Source organism: Pelodiscus sinensis, chromosome 20, assembly GCF_049634645.1.
Source record: "Pelodiscus sinensis isolate JC-2024 chromosome 20, ASM4963464v1, whole genome shotgun sequence".
In the NCBI taxonomy this organism is placed as follows: domain Eukaryota; kingdom Metazoa; phylum Chordata; order Testudines; family Trionychidae; genus Pelodiscus; species Pelodiscus sinensis.
Genome location: NC_134730.1, coordinates 21,438,177 through 21,459,271, shown reverse-complemented (window position 1 = coordinate 21,459,271; position 21,095 = coordinate 21,438,177). Strand labels below are relative to the sequence as shown.

The following is a 21,095-nucleotide window of genomic DNA, read 5'->3' as shown; positions in this document are numbered from 1 at the left end:
GTATGTCCTACATGAACTTTTCTGATGAAAATTTCTCTGTTAGTGTTCTATTCCTTTTTTTCTATGGAAAAAAGAATGAGTAGAATCTAACTCCCTTTACTTGACATCTGGAATGAAAAGACTGGAACATACACATACTGCTTTCCTAAATACAAGTTATTCTCCTAGTTAAGGCCAATACGTGCTATCTATTGCCACGGGTTGCTAAAGAAATGGTAAGACAAATGGGAACCAAAAGTAGTTCATTTGTTCTGCTAATCCTTTATTCACGATACAATTTCTAAATTTAAAGAGGAAAAATAGAATGAAATATTGTTCGGTACTTAGCACAATGGGACCCTGGCCTTGAGGTACTTCTGCAACACAAATAAAAATAATAATAAAGGCACTACACTGACAGTTGAATGGAAGAAGAGATCTGTAACAAAAATCCTGCTGTCATTTCCATATTAAGCAGCCAGAGGACTTTGGTTGAAGTGGAATATTGACATGCTGTTAAAAGATGACACCCCTTACAAGGGCCCCTCAGGCTAACTGCTCCCACACCAGGGACTGAAGAAGGTTTTAGGGAGCAAATCACAGCTGGATGCATGCAGAGTTGAAAGTAAGGGGATGCACCCCAGTGCTCTGCTCTGGTAAGAGCCAGCTGAGGCGTTTGAGCCATCTGGGGCGCTCTGCTCTGCCAAGACAGCACCAGCCAGGAGGCAGGCAAGTTAAAGGGGTCAGCTATGGGCACACTGTAGGGAAGGCACGAGCGCTCCCTGCTGGGCTACTGGGAGAGGATGGCAGCATCCCTGATCTGGCCACAGCAGCCTGTCTCCAGTCCTGCTCCTGCAGTGGGGGAGGAGCAGAATCAGCCCCTGTCCAGCTGCAGCTCGTCCCCAGCTCCGATCCTGGGGCAGACCCCATAGTCAGACCCCCATATACAACAGGAGAGGCTGGCAGTGGGCCCCATCTGGCTGCGAGAGAGACTGGCAGAGGCCTTGCTTCTGGCCTCACTCCTGCCGTTGCGGGGCACGAGTGGCAATATCGGCCTCCATCTGGCCTCACCAAACATGGCCTGGCCTCTGTCCGGCTGCATCTGAGGCAGCCCAACCCCAGTCACCATCTGGCCAATGTGGCCGCAATATGGCTCTGGTCTCCATTTGGCCACAGCGGTCAGTCCCCAGCCCCAATCCTGGAGCAGACCCCACAGTCCAGCCTCTATCTACTTGCACGAAGGGCTGACAATGGCCCCATCTGGCCATGACAGCCTGGCTCCGGGCACACTCCTGGCACAGCAAAGGTAGGAAGGGGGGTGTAATCATCCATGGCAATCCTGGTCTAGACCATGATCTGGCAGCAGCTGCCCAACTGCAGTGGCCTGGTCCCAACCATATAAGTTAACCCATGCCAAGTCCCCCACCACGCTCTCTCCCCAATGCCCTGACTCCTGTACTCTCCACACACACCGCCAACTCCCGCCCCAAGTCCCTCATACACCCGAACCATGACTCCCGCATCCACTCATCCCAGCTCCCTACCCTGACTCCAGCACTTCCCCCACAGATGAAAGATAAAATGCATTAGCTAATGTTGAATAACAGTACACAACTGCTTTTAAAAACACACACAAACACACACACACACTGGATGGAGGAAAATATTGAGCAAAAATTGCAAGAGGAATTTAAGCAAGCTAAATAATTATCTGTGTTGGAGAAAATCTGTTATCAGAGTATCATACCAACAACAACAATAATAATGATACCTAGCTCTTTTATACTGTTTTTCATCTGTAGAACTCCAGACTGTTTACAAAGGAGGTCAATATCGTTACCGTCATTTTACAGATGGTGGAAATGAAGAGGTACTGGGGTGAAACAACTTGCCCAAGGTCACCAATCAGATTTAGCGTTTGACACACCAGGCCTCACACCCTCCCCAAAACCTATATCCACTGTTACATATATTTTTAATTTTACTGTGAGACGGAAATTCCTCTCAGTGTGTCTAAAATCGAAACAGGGAAAAAAAATCATTACAAAGGAAGCCCTGATCCTGCAATCACAGCTACTAACATGGATACATATGCCCAACCCCACTACAGTCAGTGCAACTCCATACAGGGACTGGAGTCCTGGCTAATAGACCCAATTGCAAACAAAATGTGGGTTAATATGCTGCTTGCCTATCTCATTTTAATCTTTAGTCACCCAAACAAATAAAATATAAACTTCAAATCTCAGAGCTACAGTTCTAAAATACTGGGTTTTTTTCCACCAGTTAACCTAGCTCATTGAAAGTAAATTATGTTCATACAAGAAAAATAAAGGAGGCCTGGGAATAAAATTTACATTATACGCCTCATTTGGGGAAATAACAGCTCCTCTTTTATTTTTCCTGAACTAAATTGCATTAACAGAACAACATGAAAAATACAACACATTGCATGCCTTGCGGCTGATCCTTTACCTAATAATAAGGGAATACAGGTGAATCTGAGACACAGAAAATAGAATACATCCCTAACAATTTTAGGCAGTGAAAACCAAGTCTGCAATAGTCTCATTCATCTAGAGGGAGAATCCTTCATTCTTCATTAATATGAAAACATTTTTATAGAGTAGTACTCACTTGCTGGCTTTAGGATTTTTCCTACCTTGTTTCAATGTAATATTTAAAAATCTCCAGCCTTGTCTGGAGAAATTAGTACTACTCATTCAAATTCTCCCATCAGAATCAACTCTGATGTTTTAAGACCTACTGACTTTTCACACATGTGCTACTTAATTTTTAAAGCAAGTGCCTATTTTAAAACTAATTGTTTCAATAAGATTTTACAATATATAAATAATACTATAAATCTGACTCCTTCCTTTCACCCCAGGACGGAAAACAATTACATGAACTTGCCAAGTCCCCACTCATGTTCTATTAAAAAAAAAAGTGTCTAGACCTTCAACAAAGGAAATTTTTTTCCCCACTAATTTCAATTTGGGGGGAATACAAAAGTGATGAAAGTACTGGCTTATTCACAACTTGCCAACTTGACCAGCACCGGTGAATGCAGATCTGCGATTTGGGTCATTCATTGGAAAATTATTCTAAATCTCATGACTGATTTTCCCTGTGTTTTTTTTTTTTCATTCAGATTGCAGTTATATTATATCTTACTCATTTTAAATCTCATTCTTCCAATTCACCCAGGCAGGCCCAGTCCCTGTGAAAAACAATAATGCTCCTTGCTCGTTTTGCAATTCAATAAAGCACAGTTTGTAAGAGTGTGTTTTCATCCAGTAAAGGAAGGAATTTATTTAGTCTTGCATCAGTTACACATTTAAATATCGCTCTTCACTCAAAGCTATTACAGCCTGATCAACTCTGATGTATTCAGTTCAATCAACTTCTCATATGTATGAAAATTCCTACCAGAACATGGCCTTTCCACCGCTTCCACACAGTTAAGATTACTCCCATGAGTGAGGTTAACTGGGACTAATGTCTCAGTCTGCAGGATTTGGCCGGAAAAGAGTTGTTAAGGCTTGATTTGGGAAACGAGTTGAGTTCAATAAGCCCTTTCCACTTTTCAGCCCCCACAAGATTTTCGAGTGCATCCATGGGTGATCTCAGAGAGGGGTTTTGTTTTTGTTTTGCGTTAAGCTTCCTCACATCACACTGTCACACGGGAAGACGATCAAAAATGCTCATCTGGGGATCCATGTGTAAGGCAGTTGTTAAACTCTAGTATTTTTTTTTAACCCACAATAAACCGTATTTTTTTTTAAATCTCCCGTTCTTCCTTGTGGTCAGCAACACCCCACCCGGCGCACACACCCCCAGTGTAAAAACCAAACAGACCCCCCCCCACACACACACCCTTAAGAAACCCCTGACCTGGGGCTGGAGGGGTGCGGGGGGAGCCAACTGTGTGGGAGGCATCTCCCAGCTCCCAGCGCGGGCCGGCCCGTCTGGGCCCAGCCCGGGGCGATGTCTCCCTGTCCCGGGGTGTGTCGCCCCGGGGGGCAGCCCCGCAGCCGGCCGGGCTCGGGCCGAGGCGGGTTGTAAACAGCCCGAGCGGCTGCTGCTGCAGGCCCCTCCGCAGACACAGGGCCCTCTCCAGCCGGCACCGCTCAGCCGCCAGCCCGACCGGCGGCCTCAGCCCCAGCCCCCGGCAGGCGGCTGGACCCCGGGGGGCCCCCCACCCCCTCCGCGGGGCTCTCCCAGGCCGGGCCCCCCCGCGCCGGGCCCCCCCAGCGGGGGAATAGGGAAGTCCTGACTTACCTGTCATTACTTTCTACGCCATCTTGGATCCACTTGTCAACGTCCCCACAAAGCATTGTGGGAAAAAACTCCCCCCTCTCCTTCCCCCACCAGCCCAGGAGCTGAGCAAAGAAAGTTAGAGGGGAGCCAGGCAGTCGCTTGGGGGGGGGGCTGCTGCTGTCAACACAGCCCCGTCGCAAAGGGGAGGGCAGGGAGCAGCCAGGCTGCCTTGCAAAGCGCCTGGCTGTGGGGCACTGAGCAAGGAGGGGGCTGCTCCTAGCTGTGTTTTGCAAAAGGAGTGAAATCCCTGGGTCTGCAGACACACACCCCCCCCGCAGCCTCTGGAGCGACGTGAGACTGTTGAACCGGGTGGTTTCTGGTTTGTTTCCCCCCTCCACTGTCCCCAGGACCTTTCCTTCTGAATATGTCACTGGCATGCAACACATTGCCCCTCGGACAACAGGTTTTGGAGGAGCGAATGAGTTCAGTGTCTGTTTTTCCCTTGCAAAATCAGGATAGACCCTAGCTCTTCATTGAGAAGGGTGTTTTTTTTTAATAAAGGTGTCGTTGGATTTGCAAACACACGTGCATTTTCTGGGGTCGTGCAGTTGATTCAAAATGGGTGTTTTCTCTTGCAACTTTTTATTTTTCAAAAAGATGTTCCGTTCAGAAATGCATGTTGGCTATGCTACAAAATGGCTTGGCAAAGTGCGTCAGTGTACTGAAACACATTTTTAGCCTTGCATTTATTATAATTCTTGCATTAATTGCTTTCTCCCATGGGACTGTATTAATGACTGTGTATATATACCAACTAATATACATGAACAAACAGCATGACATTTCTCTGGAAAGTAAGTTGTTGCATTTTAAAATATATTTTCCCTTATAATTTTGCTAAGAAACTTTCTTTTTTGGAAACATATTTCTGGCTCTGCTTGAATCTCAGTTTTATTTTGGCAAAGGAATCTTCCCTGTTAGTAATGTATTGTTGTCTCTGGCCTTCAATATGCTTAGCCAACATATTATTACTACTATTTTTCTTCACAATTATGATGTTTTGCAAAATAACTTTGGAAATGTTATTGACTCTGCATGCATGTGTGTCACCATATGCCTTACTTGTTATGCTTTGAGGCAAATAACATACAAATACAAGGAAAAAATATTATTTTACTTTAGCCTTTTAAGGTATGTCACATGAACTAAGATTGCAATTAGGTTTTTTAACTTACCCCTCTAAGTTTAGAAAAATATAGGATTCAAATTGATTGAGCACTGAATTTCCTAAATGCATTTATATTTAATTTAGAATATAATCTAAATTCTTTGAGGATTAACCATTAACACACTATCTGAGGCTTTGCCACTGCAATCAGAGACTTGTGTCTAGGAATATTTTCAATACTCAACTATAACACATTCTTGATTATTGCATAGAAGGCCTGTTGCAGAAATATAAACACATAAGGAAACAAATTACAGTATGAGATTTTTTGCTGCCCAGATGTTAAATCAATGCATTTATCTTCCTCATTCAACATTAAAGACATGCTTGCCAACAAGTTTAACTGTTTCAATACTATGGTGGAGGCCATGTCAGGAGCTGCTGAAGCAGAGTGTGGTATTTTCACTTAAGGAGGACGCCATTTCAAATGACAAAAATATTCTTGTGCAGCCTGCCCTGGGCCATCACTGCCGGCTGGGGAGGGGCTGCTTGCCTGCCACAGGATCCCATCCCCCAAAGTAAACATGTTGCAAATGAGATCCAGTCACAAAAAGTTTCCACCAGCACAAACGACCTTTCCTCTGTCATAAATGGTGTCCTGTGACTTTAAATGTCTTTCAGTGACTCTGTGGAAACCCCTTGCAGCTAAAGGCCCTAAAGGACTTGTCCACCCTGGATTTGGAGGATATTAACAAGACCATTGTGTGGGACAATCTACAGTCAATTTATAGCCATATATCTTTTTAAAACACCAGAATCACAGGATTTTAACTATTATTAAAGGATATAATAGTTAAAGAATGTTAACCATTCAACTAACTTTTTACCATTATTTTCTAGTTTACTCTTTGCCATGGGCAGGCGGTCCCTACAGTGCTGCCCCATCTGCTAAGGCCCCCACGCCCATCACAGGGAGGGGAGGAGGTGGGGCAGTGTGCCAAGCATGCCCCCCACCATAAGGATGGGAAGAGACAGGAGGGGGCGCGTCACTCGCTGCTGCCGCCTGCCGGCCCCGTTCTGGGGTTGGAGTGTGGACAGGGCCGTGCCTGGTGGTTTGGGAAGGCAAAGCCTTCCCCTGTCTAGGTAACCAGATGCTCATGCTCTTTGCTTTGTATTCAGCCAAAACATCTGGGCTGTGTCTAGACTGGCCAGTTTTTCCAGAAAATCAGCCGCTTTTCCAGAAAAACTTGCCAGCTGTCTACACTGGCCACTTGAATTTCCGCAAAAGCACTGACTTCCTACTGTAAGAAATCAGTGCTTCTTGCGGAAATACTATGCTGCTCCCGTTCGGGCAAAAGTCCTTTTGTGCAAAACTTTTGCGCAAAAGGGCCAGTGTAGACAGCTCAGCTTTGTTTTCCGCAAAAAAGCCCCGATCGTGAAAATGGCGATCGGGGCTTTTTTGCGGAAAAGCGCGTCTAGATTGGCATGGACACTTTTCCGCAAAAAGTTCTTTTGCAGAAAAGCGTCCGTGCCAATCTAGACGCTCTTTTCCAAAAATGTTTTTAACGGAAAACTTTTCCGTTAAAAGCATTTCCGGAAAATCATGCCAGTCTAGACGTAGCCCTGAAGATTAGTGAACATTACGTTTTGTTCCTTGTCAATTTCACTTTCAACTTTTTGTACATTATCACAGGTGTGGGGAACTTTTTTTGGATTGGAGGCCATAATCCACAGAAAAATTAGTCTGGGGCTGCATACAAAGAAGCAAAAAACCCCAACCAAACAAATGAACCCTCACTGATGTGGCCCCCGACTGAGAAGGAGAAAGATACTCCCGACATTCCCCTCGCACACCAAAACCTAGGGGAGCACAGGCCAGTAGATTTTGTGTCCTCCAACCCTGCAGTGGGGCAGCAGGAGGGGGGGCGGGGGGGGCTGAAGCGCCAGCACGGACTTCCAATGCCGTGGGGGTGAGGGAGGCCTGAGCTTTGGGGGCCAGATCCAGGCAAGCCAGGAGCTGCATCTGGCCCCCCGGCCTTACGTTCCCAACCACTGCATTATCACAAGGTTACAATGTTTGTGTTGAAAAGTGCAGAGGAGGTTTGGTTTTTTAATCAATGAATTTAGAAAGAAAGGGGTTTAGAAAAATACTGTGTCCGCAGGAATTGGGAAAAACTAAAAACTCTTTGGCTTATGTTTTGCGAAAGCTTCTCTTCGCCAATATTTGAGCTGTGTCTCTTTCGTTTCCCTGTACACAGGGGTAAAAATTATTTTGGGTAGAAAGTGATTAATTTAGGGGGAAATAATTTGACATTGATGTTAGACATGTGCCTTTTGCTATTCAGTCTGTATTATACTAGACGATTTACCAGGCATTGCTTGGGTCCATAACTCAATTACTTTTTGTTTTTCTTCATTTAAAACATTGCTCTGGAGTGGGGCTGGGGCTGAGGGTTCAGTATGCAGGCTGCCCCAGGGAGAGAGGGCCACCCCAGCCCTGTCACAAGAGCAGCTTAGGGGCAGCTAAGAAGTGCCTTTCCATGGGCATTTCAGCATCAGCGAGCACAGCCAGGATAGGGGTGCATGTCTCCCAGTTGGGGCAGGTACGGGTTCATCTGCCCCCTGCACTCCCCAGCCAGAGTGAGAAAGGCAGAAAACTGTGCACTTTCCCCTTGCTATCTGACAAAGGGGAACAACCCGCAATGTTTCCGTATGAATCGGGGGGGAGGGAAGCTTCAGCACCCTACACCTCCTCAAAGGGCACCTGAGGTGTGAGAGGTTCCCTCAGCCAGCTCCTTTATCTGGCGATTCTCATTTCTGTATGGTTTTATGAGAAGCAATCCCATTCCAGGCACATCCCATTTTCCTGACACAACCAAACCTTGACCTCGGTTTAAGTTATAAGAGGAAGCTGCATACCAAATTTGCTGGTCCTAGCTTTTATCATTTAGGAGGAGTTCTTGAACAGACAGATGCACAGACAAATTCTCTCAAATATAGAGTAGATTATTTCACATTTACCAGGAGCTTCTCAAACCACAGCACTGAAATGCAGCCATTTCTGTGAAATGATACCAACCAATACCACACACTACCCAGAGATAAGGGCAGGAAAATTCTGGCCATGCTATTGGCAGAAGCCCTGCACTATTTTGAGAAATTCCATGTACAGCATACAATACTGACAATCTACACACATATTTCCTCTGAAGATCTTGCTCCTTAAATTAAACCCCTCAAACTGCATGTGAAGTAGTAAGAATTGCTGCATTTTCCAGCTGCTAATTGTGACACAGAGAGGGTAAATCGATGTACCCAAGGCTATAAATGGAGTCAGCAGCAGAGAAATGGGATTACCTTATAAATCCCAGGGTTTCACTCCTCTTTTCAAACCACTATCCTATGGATTCTGATCCTGAAAAATGTGAATGGTCAGGGATTTTTCCATACAATTGCCCTCCCAAAGCTCCTTCACAATCCAGATTTATTTAAGGGAAAGGTGCAAACTGTGTGATTGGGCCAGAACAAAACCCTGGATGCAAACAATCTCGAAGTTTGGAAGTTCTATATATATAACAGGATGATTTAACTGATGAAAATGAACAGTTATACCCACCACAGTGCAAAACCAGGAAGGGCTCCCAAGGATATCTACTTCCTCCTCATCTATAGGCCATATGTGACAACCAGCATTCTGGCAGATACATTAGTGATGGAACCCAGCACCTCAGGGAATAAACACCGTGGCTACGTCTAGACTGGCATGATTTTCCGCAAATGCTTTTAACGGAAAAGTTTTTCCGTTAAAAGCATTTGTGGAAAAGAGCGTCTAGATTGGCACGGACGCTTTTGTGCAAAAGCACTTTTTGCAGAAAAGCGTCCGTGCCAATCTAGACACGGTTTGTCTAGACGCACCCCTTGAGTAGCTACAGCTTGAGGAAAAGAGACAGACTTGATGCCTTTGTGGATTAGACACAGAAGGACACATGTAACACACTGACCAGTAGATTCCATCTTCACAGCCCCTCATCCAAAGTTTAAATTCTCCACTGCAGATTTTAGAGTAACTGAGTGACTGTCAACAACGAATTTAACAAAATGTGACCCAGGAAGAGGACGTGGATCGCTATATTTTTTGTCTGCAGAACTAGGCAGGGGCATCACATCCTAAACAGAGAGGACAGAAGAGACAGAATTTCTCTGGCCCCATCTCTGATCCGCTCACTCCCATCCAGCTCTGTGTTTACCTTTCCTTTGGCTTATTCCCTTTTGTCATCGTGCTGTCCAATAATAATCCCCTTTCTTCCTACCTTCAAACTTGTAATGATTGTATAATTGTCTTGCTCTACTTCTCTCTTTTTGCTGAGCTAGCTTGGTTGGAGGCTGCGCTTCATGACCACAAGTGACTGGTGGTGGTAGGCCCTGAGTCAGCAGTTTGGAGAAACAGCAGCATTGGGCTAAGAGCATTAACAAATGAGAATAGGACCAAGCCGGTGGAGTCTCGCACTTTACACTAGAATTAAATGCTCCTGGTATCATATCAGGCTGGTTCATATACAGACACAATTTGCCTTCTCACCAGCACTCAAACTCCATTTGGATTATCTTTAAAATATTTTAAATTCTGTAGCGGAAATAGAATCTAATGATTCAAGTATGAGACTGCGAGTCAGGATTCCTGGGTTCTGTTGACAACTTGGTATCTACTTGGTAATGTAGTTGGGGGACCCCGACTATAGAAATTCAGGACACGTAGAGTTGCTACTGATAAACTGCTTTGAAAGATTCTATAGACCAGACTCTGCAGATAACTTGCCACTGACTTAAATGGAAGCCAAACTCGGTCCTATAATAATGCAAAAATAAAACAGAACAAGCATACTGCACTCAATGGCTTTCATGTGGACTGAAAACAACTTCCAGATATTAAAAATTGAAGTTATCCTTGCTCAGCATGGATACTGTTTGTGATGGTAGCATTGTAGTACTACCCAGAAGCAGCACCCCATATGACCCTATACAAGCACAGTCAAAAAGTTGTACGTTCATTTAGGCTGGAACTAAACAAAAGACCCCGAGAGCAGAAGTTGGCCCCAAGATCTTCGTTAAAATCTCCCCTTCTTCCTGGTGACGTTGGATCTCAGCACCATATCAGCATGTGCGTGAGTCGCACTGAAATCAAATCTGCTTCTCTAAGATCTCTCCAGTCCTGGCTGGATGATGTGGGTTGTTGGTTTCCAGGAAAATGTTGTTAGGCTACTCTATAGCTCCATTATTGGTGAGTATTCCCACTCACTGCAATGCAATGTGTTGTCCATTGTTTGTTTCACCACAGAACCACCCCTTCTCTCTCTCTCTATGTAAGAGAGAGAGAGTGAGCTGTACACAATTCTATACAGTAGTTAGTAAGAACTTCAGAATCCACAGCACCATTTAAATAAAAAAAATGCAAAATGTCAATAATCCATCCATTCTCTGAAATAGCAACTAAATAGCATTTTAGCTTGACCAGTAACAAAAGCACCAGCAAGGAGACAATAAAACCAGCATAATCACTCAAGTCTTTAATAAAAGGAAAATGTTTTCATTAAAACAGATTACACTTGATTCGCAACTTAAATATAAAACTCGGTGGTTTTCCTGAACACTCTTCTTTATTAGTGGTTTAAATGACAGGTGCCAACCTAAAAATAAGATCTTTTTAGAAAGGTAACCTTGAGTCCTTCATTCTATCTCTACCTGTTAAAATCTAGTAACAGAAAGCAAAGGGAAGCCTATATTAGAAGTAAACACAAGTTCCCTTTAGGGTATTCATTTGTACACCCAGGCTCAGATTATTGCCAATAACACATCACTTTCACTTCTAGTCTGATCATCTCAAGTGTGTGGCCCACTGTGGGTGCATCTAGACTGGCAAGATTTTGCCAGCTGTCTACACTGGCCGCTTGAATTTGCGCAAGAGCACTGACTTTGTAATGTACAAAATCAGTGCTTCTTGCGCAAATACTTCCACGCTCCCGCTTGGGAAAAAGCCCTCTTGCGCAAGAATACTTGTTCAAGAGGGCCAGTGTAGACAGGGAAGAATTGTTTTGCGCAAAAAAGCCCCCATGGCTAAAATGGTGATCGGGGCTTTCTTGCACAAAATCGCGTCTAGACTGGCCACGGATGCTTTTGCACAAAAGCACCCTTGCCAATCTAGACGTGCTTTTGTGGAAATACTTTTAACGGAAAAACTTTTCTGTTAAAAGTATTTCCACAAAATCATGCCAGTCTAGACGCAGCCTGTATGTGTTGAGGCAACAGCTTCCTAAGATAGTCTCAGGGTGGCCGTGAAATCCTAGCCTGTTTCCGAGGGTGTGTCATCTACATGGATGTTGAAATCAGAAAGTGTTATTGGCCACATCCATGAGAAAGATCAGCAGCTTCCAGAGGGAATTGTCAGTGCACTGGGTGCAGCTGAAACAGGCCCAGCTCCAGTCCTGCATACACACTATCTATAATCCTCCAGCTGCTAAACTGCATTAAAAGCAGCACTAAAACCACCCTGGATGTCCTGAATGTTACCTTATAAGCAACTGCTGTAGTTGCTGCAGGGATGTTAACTTGCTGAGTGGGGAAAAGAGGGATGGATGGTCTATTCCATCATGTGATTGAGATGAGTTATTCCCAGGACACTCTGTGGTAGATACGGTTGGTTTAGTTCAGTTCTAGATAGAATATGCAAGGAAGAGGTGTAATGATTCATCGCTTCATAGGGAGACCACGGTTGCACAAGACATCCGCAAAGCAGACCTCATGACTTCCAGCTCCTGAAACACAAACCTCTCTAGCTACAGGAGCCCACTCCACTGCCTTCAGGCACAGAAATGGGCATTTGAGCAAGTCTGGTATATATATTCCACCCAACACTAAGTAGCTGCCTGGGGGAGGAGCAACAGGCCCCGTACTTCAGATGGCATTTTGTGAATTCTTTCCCAGCTGAGGAATGGGGTGGGGAGAATCAGGCATCTCTCTCTTCTTCTCTCCACAGTGCAGGCTCCAAGTCTCATGCAAGTTGGAGCAGTCTACGGTTTCCTATATCCTTCAGAATCTCTCCCACTAAGCTGTCATGTCCCAGCAGTGAAACTTCAACCTTCCCTATCCATCCCCTCATGTACCCCCTTCAAAAATCCATCTCTCCTTCTCCTACCCCCACCCTCCCAAAAACCCCAATTCACTCTCCTTATTCTCTCCAGCTCTTCCTTTATTTGATGAAGTAACTAGCTACAGGTTGAACCTCTCTAGTCCAGTACTCTCTGATCTGGGAACATCCGTAGTCCAGCATGATTTCAGTTACCCGGATTTCTACTTAACATGACCAAGTTTCTCGTGGCCCCATAAAGCCACAAGTCCTGGCTCTTGGTGTTTTGTGCTATTATTTAGCTCTAACTTACTCCTAAATGTTTTCTAGGAGCTCAGTAAGCAGTGGCAGTGTTGGTAATGCTGCTAGACAATAACGACTTCCGGTGGTTTGGCAAATTCTCGGGTTCGGCAGCGATCAGGTCCTGAGGGTGCCTGATTAAAGAGGTTCAACCTGTCGACAGACAGGAATCCTAAGATGCAACACTCTCCCAGGAGCCTGACAGGACTAGGCCATTACAACCCCCTCTGATGCTTGTACAATAAGCCCAGTGAGAGAATCAAACTCAGTCTTTTATCCCAGGACATTATGTTTCTAGGGTGATTTATTAAAACACAAGTCCCCCCTGGCCCAACTGGAATAGGATGGAACCATGGGCATCTGACAGAGGCTAGGCTCAGTCCACAAAGGATTTGATTTCAATGCAAGGTAAGAACCTCAATATGTGTCCAAGCCTGACTGATTGACCCAAGGCCGTATAGCCAGTCAGTGGCACAGCTAAGGGTAGAAGCTTAGTCCTATTAAGCAATACATTGGTCTGTTTCCAGACAGCCATTTATGCCGTTAAGTATAATAACTGTTTGACAGTCCCCAAATATTTCCTGTCGTGTTCTCTAAGGAGCAAAAAAGCTTCAATCTTTTTTTTTAAACAATGGGTCAAATTCCGTGGGCCTAGATAAATAGAAGTTGTGCTGTTTGAGGAGTGACTTTCAAACCAGAGCCCCGTGAAGTCTTTCTTGCTGTTCCCAGGAATTAAAAAGTTTGAGCACCAAGCTGTGGTGGGGAAGGTGCAGGGGAGAGATTGAGGTAATGGGAGAGGGTGTGGATCCATGGATTTCTTTCCCTTACAGGGCAGTCCTCAGAATGACAAGACTGGAGAATCCATTTCAGTGATCCAGCTCAGACTGCTAGACACGTACATTCCTTTTAATTTTAATGAGGTCCTTACCTTATCTGGAGATATGTACTCCAGCCTGCAGGCCTGCGTTTTTCTCACAGCGGCATAACATTCAGATAGCACCAGGAGGACATAGTTAAGATTATAGATCTCAGCTTGTTTTGCATGCATGCATGTGCACCCACAACCATATCCCAGCACACCTTCATGTTGACCATAAGCTACCAATGAGCCAATCAGGTAAAACACGTCCAACTCTCTTTCAAGGATAAAGTGTGCAGACCTTCTATCTAAAGTAATTCAGAATGATACAAGTATAATTTGAGATTCCTAGGAAGAGCTGCCATTTGGTGGCATTAGTCTCTTCTGATTTTCTCTAGGTGAGAACTCTTTACAAATTAGTATGCCCACAATTGCAGAAGTTCTCTCAGTGGTAGAGTAGTTTCTGCCAGAAAGGAACTTACTCATGATTCTTTTTCACAGGTAAAGAACTGCCTGGTTTCTACTCTGCACATATTACTGCATGATAGCTCTGACTGTGCCGGTTTGGGATTCCACCCTTATCTTTGTTGAGTTTCATGGTCTGCAATGTAGGTCTTTGCACACGTAAGTGCCATGTGTTGACAATAACTTGCCCCATCTGCGATCTCCAAAGTAGATCATTGCGGGATCTTCCAGCTCTGAGTCATGTCTCAGAAAAACAAATTCTGAGTAATTTCAATAATAAATTATGAAACTCTTATTTCTGGAGCAGGCTGTTGTACAAACATAGGTCCAGGTTGGGCAACTGGATCTGATCACAGTAGCCCTGTGAAGCCCCATTGCCCCAGTTGCAGGATCAGATCCATGTTTACAGCCCCCAGCAAAAACATACTTGATTTCAGCATTCCACCCATCAACACATTTCTCTCTGCTCCTTAGGGATGCAGTGAATCCTGGCATTTCTTTGGGAGCTGTGCTTTAAAAACTTCTGGCTACCCATCCCTCTGAATGGTGTGCTCAAATGTCTAGTTCTTACTCGAGCCACTGGTCTGAGTGCAGGTTAAACACATCAGCAGAGCACAAAGGCTACGTCTACTCTGGCGGCTTCTTGAGCAAGAACAGCTGTTCTTGCACAAAAACTTGCCGGGTATCTACACTGCATGTGCGTTCTTGCACAAGTAAATTTACAGCCTAGCATCGGAAAACAGGGCTTCTTCCCGAAGAGTTATTCCTCTCCCCGCGTTCCCACGAGGAATAAGCCCTCTTGCGCCAGAGCTTTTGCACAAGAGGGCAGTGTAGACAGGCAACATGAATTTCTTGTGCAAGAAACCCCTCTGGCTAAAATGGCCATCAGAGCTTTCTTGCGCAAGAGAACGTCCACACTGCCATAGACGCTCTTGCGGAAAAGCACATCTCTTGCACAAAAGCACATGCCAGTGTAGATGCGCTCTTGTGGAAGACTTTTTGTGCAAGAACTCTTCCGCAAAACATTTCTTGCACAAGAAGGGGCCAGTGTAGACGTAGCCAAATGGTCTACAGCTAAAAAGGCCGATTCATTCACTCACACCTTCACACAAGCAGGTGCAAAGTAAATATTAATTCAGGCAACTACCCCTGGATCTGTTTTCCTTTGGGAGCAGATGGCAGCCAGTCTGTGTGGGTAGGGATTGGGCGGGCAGCCTTCCTTTACATGATAAACTTATTAGTTCAATTGTATCACTCAGGCCGTGCCTACACTGGCAGACATAAAGCACTGGCAGTTACAGCACTGCTCACAGAGCGCAGCAGCAAAAATGCTATCAGGTGCTCACATTGTCAAGTCACCAATGCATTAGCATGACCACATTGCAGTGCCTTTTGGAGCAGTGCATTCTGGGTAGCTACCCCACTGAGCACCTCTTCTACTGCAACAGCGGTTTGTGTGGAAGCACAGAGACTGTGGAATGTGCTTTTGGCTGTTGAAAAGCCTGCTAGTGATGTTTGTAATGGGAAGCTAGACTTGGCCGATAACGTCCTAGGGTTATCGCCGTGTGCTGTACATCCCATAACATTTATGAAGGGAAGGGTGAAAGCTTTACTCAGGGCTGGACCGCTGAGGCATAATGCCAGAAAGCCGAGTTTGAACAGCCCGAGACCAGGGCTATTAGAGGAGCACAGGATGCGGCTATAAGGATCAGGGATGCCTTGAGGCGGTAGTTTGATGCTGAAAATCAATAAAACTTGTTGCTACACATAGGAGTGCAGTGGCTGCCTTGCTAGAGCATTATTATCATTAGTTCATGCACTGGACTTAGCACTACAGTGACTGTAGCTTCACTGGGGCACGCTAGCTTGCTTGCATGTAATGGAATAAAGATTTCTTTGAAACACGTGAATTTCATTTATTACACACAAAGTAAACAGAGGACACACGAAGCATGAAAAACATCTGCACTGTGGGAGACAGGGAAGAAGAGTGAGGAAGGCAGAAGATGAGTATGCCCCAAGAATGTCACGTTTGTATACATCCACCGGTTATGCAGACCTGCCCTCGGATGAGCTGTGGAAGGGGAGCAATGACAGCCTGGGGGAGTCTGCATGGCTGAAGGCTAAGCGGGCAGGGGTGGAGTGTGGCAGGTGGTGCCCAGGTGTCCAAATAGCATTGGCAGGGACTGATGGGGAGGAGGGTATCTCTGGAAATAGTTTTGGGACATCGGCTGCAGGAGGGGGCGGTCATGCAGCTGCTCCATCGGCAGTGCTTGCAGCGCTTCCGGAGGATTCCCTCGCCACTCCATAAGACAGGCCCCACTACATGCTCTCCTACTCGCTCCAGTCACTGTCCCTCCACTCTTGCAATTTTGTGTGTGATATCTATGTGGCTGAGGATGTTTCCCAAAAACTCCTCTGTTGTCTTTCGTGGGCACGTCCCTGCCTGTTTCAGATGCTCTGCAGGAGTGAGAACTTCCTGAGACTGGCTTTCCGAAACCCACTCTATCAAGGACAAAATTATGTCACAGAAGGCTCCCTGTTAATGCAAGACACAGCACTGCCTCTCTCTCTGAAACACTTACACTAGCCACATACCTAGCACTGCCTGTCCCAGAGTGAGCATACAGGAACCACACAATGGTGAGTTCACCACTAAAGGCACCAAGGTTAAATCTACAGGGAGGTGGGCAGGGGAACCCCTAGCTGCAGAGGCCCTTGGTGCAGCCAGGCAGGGTGCTGGGGAGCAAGGGGTTTCATTCACATATGCCTGTAATGTGTTCCGGGCAGGAGTGAATTGAGAAGAGCACTGCCACTGGGAGCAAAAGTTTCAGTAATGGCTGCTCGTTTCCACAAGCTGCATTCACCCTCAGAGACATTTAGTTGCTTAGGACAAGCAGGGAAGCAAAGGAAGGGCTTTTACTCAACCGTGAGTTCAATCTGGGACCACATGCACCTTGTCTTTGCACAGGGACGATCTCCCCCACCCCTGGTGATGGCACAGTGGCAAGAGAATGCCAGCCTGCACTGGTCAAATTCCACGTGTGCTCTGCCCGCTGACCTGAGACATGTGGCACAGCAGCTACATGAAGCTTTCAGTGAGGTCTGTGAGGCAGATTACTGAGATGTAAGAGTTTACATCAATGGTCCATTTGCCATTTATCCAACACTCTGCTGGTAGCAGCATCACACCAAACCCAGCCTCCTTTCTGTTACCCTCCCGCTCCCAGCAAGCTGCTCGAGTGCTTCCCAGCTGCTTACCCGTAGCATCAGCCGTGACCTCCATGGGCTGCAAACGGATCACCTTAGTGATACAAAACTGCTCCTGCCTGCAAGCTTTCTGAGCTCATTCCACTGCAACTTGCTCCTGTCTCGGTCCACTGCCAGGTGCCCCCTGGATTGTGAAGTGTCCATGAGGGTCTTCAGAGAGGAGGCGGGGTAACCTCCAAGTACACCATCCAGTTCTTTCAGTACCTGCAGGTTGTGGGTGCAGCACCCGTTGCTGTTTGCTTCCTGCACCCTCTGGTAAATGTTTTGCAGCTGCTTCGCTTTGACCCTATACTACAGTGCACCCCGATCATGGCCCCTTTCGGTCATATACCTAGAGATGTGCCCATATAGTAATACCTACAGCTGGAGTGCAGCTGAGACTGGACAGCCTCCTCTCCCCAAACACTGATTAGATCTTTTGTCAGGCACAGATGCTTATCCCCTCCCACCCAAACAACAAAAACTTTAGCCTCTCCTCCCCACAATGCAAAGGGAAATCAAATGCTGCTCTTAGGGGGTGGAAGCCATGAGAGCTGTAAAATTTTGATTAACTGGCTAATTGAATAGTTGATGCAAATTGCATCAACAATTCGATTGGTCCATAAGGACACCTCTTCCTTTGAAGTGTAGCAACAGCCACAAAGCTGTTGCTACGCTTCAAAGGTGAAAATGCTGTGGGGAGCACAGGGCCAGCAGGGGGACTCAAGCAGTCCCCTGCCAGCCCCGTGCCATTTCAAAGTGGCAGAGCTGCAGGGAGCCTGGGGTCAGTTCTGCATCTGTAGCTGACCCTGGGCTCCCTGTGGTGCTGCCACTTTGAAATGCCGCAGTGAGTCCGGCATCAGTCTCCCTGGCTGTTTCAAAGCAGCAGCGCTGCATGTAGCCCAGGATCAGCGGGGGACTCAGAACTGACCCCAGGCTCCCTGGAGCGCTGCACTTTGAAGCACTCTGTGCTCTCCCCACCCTTTGCTGCTTCTGATAGAGGCAGCAAAAGGGGGGGGGGGGAGGAAACTAGTCGACTAGTTGTCGACTGATAAGCATTTGTTTATCGGATAGTCAACTAGTCGTTCACATTCCTAAAAGCAACGTCTCTTTCCACACATCAGTGCTGGTGAAAGCTGTGTAGTGTAGACACACTGACAGGAGAAGTGATGCTGCAGCCTTATAAGCATAGCAAGGCCTGAGCGACACTTCTAGTCAAGTAAATAACATGTGAAAGTGCAGCAATCGAAAAACAATACGCAGCAATTGAAATAGGGAAACGTGTATCCGAGGAAATAAAAAGAGGAACTGAAATGATTCAAAGCAATGAAGTACAGGAATTTGCATTTTAGGAGTACATATAGCAATAGTGAGGAAAAGGAAGTATGATACAGAGGGTAGGGCGATCAGAATAGATGAACACAGTGGCCCCTTCTTACCTGGGAATCTGAATCAGACCACTGCAGGAAAGGGGAGAGCAGGTCTTCCACCAACCAAGGAATAGCAAGACAGCTTTTTGACATGCCCGGGCAAGGGTTCTGTTATCCTTGGAGAGGATTTTGGCACTGAATTGCCATGCTCAAGGGATGGGATAAAAGTGATGCAATTTTTGCAAGGAATGCCTCTCTGCTGGCTCTTTTTGTAGCGCCTACCCTTCAGCTTGCTCACTTAACCGTTCATCCACAACATCTCTCTCAGCATTCAGTGTGTACTTGAGGGGAGTGAAACTCAAGACAGTAAAGGGAAAAATACTCATTCTAGTCAATGCTGAACCCCTTAAAATCAAATAGTGTCAGATCCCTAAAAGGCTTCTCTCCTGTTATCTAATTGTACAATCTGGCAACCTGTGCTTTTTAGTTCCCTATAGCTATGCTAATACTGCTTGGGATGGGTTGGCAAGAACCAGAAAACAGCTTCAATGAGAACTAGTAATTGCACACCCACAGCTGTCCCAGTTTATCATTAATCTCTCTGCCAGCAGCTGTTTATGGGATACAACATATCCAGCCCTTGTTTCTTTTCAAGAGGTGGCTATGGCCAATCTTTATTGAATCTTGAGGTGAAAAGAAAATTCAAGTACAAGTGCCTTTTTTTCCAGAGTTTTTTTGAAAAATGGTATTTCTAAACAGTAATAAAAAAATCAAAATCCAGTTACAGATACAACAAATTATTTCAATCAGAAAAAAAATGGGCAATTTGAGGACCCCTAACATTCTCTACCTCTCCTCTATGCAGTTGGTCTTGTCAGAATGTAGGTTACTATTGGAAGGATTATTTTTAAACCTCGTATCTCGTTATAGTGCTCGTTACATGTTTTTGTGCACAGAGGTACAATTCATAGTAAAACAGACTCTGCTCTCAAATCATAACGGTGCTCACACAATTACTAGTGCACAGACAGAACAGACACACAGCAAATTTCAAGGACAAATTTCACACAGATTGACTTACTATACAATACACGTGGCATACAAACATTTTCACCTTTGCTATTAACTGGAAATCTTTACTGACCAAGTCTCTCCAAAGGTCTCTGGCACACCACAACAGCGAACCTGGAAAATAATTGGTTTTGGTATCAAGGTGAAGACTTAGCTGTCTCTGCAGTTGAATAGGAAACTACAGAATGAGCATGAATACGAGCATTTAAAAGACAAGGATTGGTACCAATTTTCAGAAGCCTAATTTGAATTAAAAAAAGAGATCCACCTTCCTGTGCAAAATAGGTAACTAGTACGAAGATTAGCATTTTGGAGGGTTCTTTTACTTTACTAACCTAAGATAGGCTGCAGTCAAGGCATAAACTAAACAAAAACCTGAGTCACCAGTTAATTTAGAAGGTGGTACCATATTATAGCTTTTTCACCCACTGGATCTCTTAAGTATGCATGGGAGAGGATTTGATGGCTCTGGGGATCTGTAATTGAGATCTGCGCCTTTTACTTTCGGGTCATTTACCTAATTCCAACACTGATCACAAGTTAGCAAAGGCTGTTAATATACCAAGAATATTTGATTGCCCATCAAAAAAGGAGCTGAAAGCCTCATTTGAAGTTATGCTGAGCAAATATTCACCTGATAGTTAGCAGCCTTGGTGCAAGGCTAAGGCCAAAGCAAGGCTTGAAGGGTCATGGAATCTAAATTACATGAAATGTAATCTTTTGAGGTTGTTCCCTAAGGTCAGGGTCAGTATATTAGCTGAACAGGGTGTGAATGTGTCCTTGCATTGTAGTACTGATCATGTTGTACCACTTGGTCTGCGGTTTAAACAGATGACTTTCACTGGCATTCTGGTGCCTTTCATAATATTTACCTTAAACGGGACATGTTTCTTAAGCTTCCTTCCAAGCTATTGAGGTAAATGGAAGGCACCCGTAGCCAAACATCCAAGCTGTCCTTGGTAGGAAAATGGCCAGATGCTTCTTGTTTACTCTTCAGTGTCTATTTTAGAATCCTGGTTACCCACTTACCCCATTTATATTGTTTTGTAGAAGCAAAAATGAATGAATGAAATTATAAAAACAAGTTCCTATTCACAAAGACCCCAAAACCTGTAGGAATAGTTTCCACTTCTCTAATTATCACTTTGAAAGATGATACTTAATGCTTCACAGTCACTCCTCAATTTGGGCTTCCTACCCTGCACCATCTATGTTATGCACTGAACATTAGAAACGACAACTATCAAAATT

The 21,095-nt window shown here is 45.3% G+C and overlaps 1 protein-coding gene across 3 annotated transcripts in view; it reads right to left on the bottom strand.

Moving 5' to 3' along the window:
• Positions 1-4,410, bottom strand: part of HELZ (helicase with zinc finger) — a 172,381-nt gene extending 167,971 nt beyond the window's left edge. For 2 of the 3 annotated variants that reach the window (XM_006110581.4, XM_006110582.4), the window contains exon 1: positions 4,264-4,410. The gene's annotated coding sequence lies outside the window, so the exon portion shown is untranslated. The remainder of the gene's footprint in view (positions 1-4,263) is intronic. The other variant, XM_006110583.4, reaches the window with a different exon arrangement.
• Positions 4,411-21,095: the final 16,685 nt, after the last annotated feature.